Below are 4,308 nucleotides of genomic sequence, written 5' to 3' on the forward strand. Positions count from 1 at the left end.
GACGGAGATTAACCTGGGAGTAACCTGCCAAGCCCGGCCGCAGAAGCAATAGGGCAAGGCCCGAGGAGCAGGCAGCAGAGCCGGGGGGGACTGGCTCCTTGAACTGTGTGTGAAGCCAAAAGCTCTGGAAGCATTGTTCTGGATGGAGCCCTGGGCGCGCACCAGTCTAATAAAGAGGAGTGCTGTAATTACGTGTTTACCTGTCTCTCTCCGTCGCTAGACCACAGGCTCCTGCAGGGCTGGGACTGCCGCTCACCTAGCCCCTGGCTCCCAGCATCTGGCACGGACGAGCTGGCAGGAACCACTTGGCCAGTGACTCTACGAGATAGTCTCTGAGGCCTCGTGTAAAATAGCCTATTCTTTAGAAAGGATTGCGAAGGTTACGTAAAACCCTGGCGAAGGGAACACGTGGAACAGGGAACTCCCATGCTCTGGAAGCCCAACACTTGCGCTAGAAGCTGGGCCGTGGGTTGAATAGTGTCCTCCGAAATGGGCGTCCATCGGGAATCTCAGAGTGGGAGCTGATGTGGAGACAGGGTCTTTGCAGAGGAACAAAAAGTGAGGATTGAGATGAGATCGCGCTGGGTCCAGGTGAACCCAATGAGGGTGTCCTTATAAGAGACAGAAAGGGACGCCCAGAGACACAGAGGGGAGGCCCCACGAAGACAGAAGCAGAGGTTGGAGAGATGCTGCCACAGGCCAAGGAATGCCCAAAGCCATCAGAAACTGGAAGAAGCAAGGAAGGATTCTCCCCTGAAGCCATCAGAGGGAGCACGGCCTCGATAACACCTTGATTTCAGATTTCTAGCCTCCAGGACTGAGTGGAGAGAATACATTTCTATTGTTTGAAGACACCACATTGGTAGCACTTTGCTATGGCAGCCACAGGGAAGTAGTACAAACCATACATGCTTTTGGAGTTTCATGCTCACAGCAACCCTGAGAGGTAGAGATGAATGCCCCTGATTTCCAGGTATGGAAAGGAGGGCTGAGAGTAGCTATGAGTGTCACCCAAGTTGACACAGCCAGGAACAGGAATTAGTCATTGCTTTCCTACCCAGTGGAAAACAATTCCAAACAAGGGGAAAAGAAACACTGCAATGCAGCAAGACGGATGGACGGAATACAGCCTAGAGATGGGGCAGTGCTCGAGACACCCGCCCGAACTGCACAGCCCTGACAACTATAAACCAGGCAGCACAGGCAAACGGGCTTCTCAGGGTAACGCTGGCCAAGACATTTCTACAGGACTCCGGTGTTTATAAGGAAAGCCTCACCTTTTCAACTACAAAGACCTGGAGAGACAGAGCACGTAATCAAAAGGAACACATGAAAGGGAGAGGCACATATGCTAACCATAATGTGCTATTTCTACTTAGAGGAGAAGAAAAAATAGTCTACATTTTTCTGGAGTAAATGTCTCATGATTCTGTTTCAAGATGATAGTAAAAAGCTACTTGCATCTGACACAGGCACGTTAAGATCTTAAGAAGGCAAGAACATAATAAGGGAGACATTAAAAAAGAAAAACTTTTCTTGGTTCTCATTTTTGTTGGCATTTTCTTTGAAGAGTATTTAAAGTGGCTGGAGCACTGGAAAATACGGTCTTCCATATTTGGGATTCCTCTTTTTCTCTCACATAATAGAAAGTGCTTAAAACTGTAAGTGACATCTCTCCTTGCCCCCGAGGTTGTCTTTTAAAGATTCTGAAGCTCCTGAAATATAAAGGATGAAAAAAAAGACAAAATAAGCCTGGTTGTCAAATCCTGCTTCTCTGTTTCCCCATCTGTGCATGACATTGGAGAATCCCCCATTTACCCTTCAGGATAATGGGGTGGTGGGGCCATAGCACTGGTTACTTTAAATCCTAGCTCACTAGGCAACTGGGAAAGACTTTTATGTTGTTTTTTTTAAGCTTTTATTTTTATTTTTATTTATTTATTTATTTATTTTTAAGCATGTTTTTCCAGGACCCATCAGCTCCAACTCAAATAATTGTTTCAATCTAGTTGTGGAGGGCGCAGCTCACAGTGGCCCATGCAGGGATCGAACCAGCAACCTTGGTGTTATGAGCACCACACTCTGACCAACTGAGCTAACTGGCTGCCCCAAGACTTTTATTTTTAAATGTCTACTTATATTGCAAGGCTGCATATTCTGGACATTTCTTTCCCCTCATTCCTCATTTCATGCCATCTCCCACCTCTTTCATGGAACCTTCCACGGATGGAGGACCTTTAACAGTGATGGACCGTCATGGAAGAGGAAAAAGAACAGGAATCTGGGAGAAGGGTTGCCAGATTCAGCAAATGAAAACACAGGATGTCCGCTGACATGTGAATTTCATACAAGCAACAACTAATTTTAAGTATACCTGAAATCATGCATGGGACATATTTATGTTTTAAAAATGTATTTCCTGTTTGTCTGAAATTCAAATTTATTTGGGTATCCTCTACTTGTCTTTGCTAAACCTGACAACCCCCATTGGGAGTCCAGCTGACCTAGATTTCCATGCCAGTTCTGTTCCTAATCAATAATTCAAACATGGACAGGTGAGCTAACCTCTCTGAGGGTCCTTTGCTGTATAATATGGATAATTCCTTACCACCCACCAGGAAATGCCCCAATTATCAAAACAGGGCTACAAGAGTCCCCATAATCAGTCCTTCCAGCTGCATCTGTTGCCACCCCATAGAGCACGACAGTTATAAGATGCTTTAGAGGGCCGGCCAAGTGGCGCATTGGTTAAGAGCTGGCTTGGGATGCCAGAGGGCCCCGGTTCAGATCCCACATATGAGGGCCAGTGACACTGCCCTCCACAGCTAAGATGCTGAACAACAGCTCAACCTGGAGCTGGGCTGCCGTGAGTCGCCGGCGACGGTGTAGGCTGCAGCCCCTGCTGCAGTGGGTTGCCATGGGCTACTGTGTGTAGCCAGCAGCCAGCGTGAGCGGCCAGCAGCCGCAATGAGCGGCCGTCCAGAAGCCGGCGACTGATCTGCCTCACCCGGGAAGAGCACAATGATGGTGCCAACTTGGGCCAGTGAAGCAACGTCCTCCACAACCAGACTGAAGAACAAAAGGACAGCAACTTGTCTGTTCCCCTTCCCCCAAGTCCCCAATAAAAATCTTTAAAAAAAAAAATCTTTAAAAAAAAAAAAAAGATGCTTTAGAGCTCCCCATACACCATGCTTCTCTTACCTCTGTGCTTTTGTTCATGTGGTTACACTTGCCTGGAATATTTTCCCTCCTCCAGTGCATGCATCCTTCTCTCACCTACATCCCCACCCTTTTCTGTTACTCCTTGAAGACTTGGGCCTGGCATCAGTTCCTCCAGGAAGTCTCTCCCAGCTTCACTCTCCCATCCCACTGTGGGTTAGCGGTTGCGCCGCCACTAGCCCATTCTCTCTGTGCTTGCCACACTGTTCTCTATTATACTCTTCTCTTTAGGGGTCTGCATTCCCCATTACACCACAGGCTCCTGTGAGTTCCCTTTGCTTCACCCAAAATCAGCACTCCTGGACAGGAAGCCTCAGTGGCTAGCCCCCACCCCACAGAAACACTCAGGGGTCTCTGCCTTTATAGATGGACACTCAACTTTCAGATTATAAAAGCACTCATTCTACTTCACCTAGTTTCCCCATTTTCCTCATTCTACTTACCTGAATTTTAAAAGCCACTAAATGCAAATCTATGCAGGATAGACTATAAAATGTGCAAGTTCAAAAAAGTTCAAAAATTTCAAGATGACAAGAGCAGAGAATTCAACTACGCGTGGGCCTTTTCTAAGCACAGGCAGCTGCCCAGGTCACAAGCACACAGAGCCAGCCCCACTCCACACTCTCAGTTCTGCCCAGATGGGCTGCATGAAGTGTCATTCATGTAACATCTGCAGGATTTGGGCTCCTGCCTGTACTCCAAGAGTTTCACCGAGAAATCTCTGGGCCTTGGCTGTTCCAACATCCTACGGGCCATTATCAAGACTCTGCCTATCCAGGGATTCACAGGGAATCCTGAGCACTTAAATAGTGTCTGATGGTGATTGTAAATAGAGAAACCAAATATGTTTGTTAACAGTTTCAAGTTCCATTGGACAAATGAGAATGCGATCAGGTACAAATACAGTGGCAAGTCACCAAGGGACAAACACAGAGCCTTCACCAGCTACCTGCATTCAACCAGAACCCACCCCCGACTCAGGCCGGGGGCAGCAGCCAATGTGGGTGGACCTCATCCAATTCATTAAGGCCTGAATAGAGTAAAAGGCTGAGTAAGAAGGAATTCTCTCCTTCTGCATGATTGTCTTCA

The 4,308-nt window shown here is 47.4% G+C and overlaps 1 non-coding gene across 1 annotated transcript; it reads right to left on the bottom strand.

Annotated features, from left to right (window-relative positions):
• Window positions 1–2,031: 2,031 nt before the first annotated feature.
• TRNAM-CAU (transfer RNA methionine (anticodon CAU)) lies at window positions 2,032–2,105 on the bottom strand. Its single transcript has one exon. It is a non-coding gene; the product is annotated as a tRNA-Met (tRNA).
• Window positions 2,106–4,308: the final 2,203 nt, after the last annotated feature.

This window comes from Hipposideros armiger, unplaced genomic scaffold, assembly GCF_001890085.2.
Source record: "Hipposideros armiger isolate ML-2016 unplaced genomic scaffold, ASM189008v1 scaffold_74, whole genome shotgun sequence".
NCBI classification, from domain to species: domain Eukaryota; kingdom Metazoa; phylum Chordata; class Mammalia; order Chiroptera; family Hipposideridae; genus Hipposideros; species Hipposideros armiger.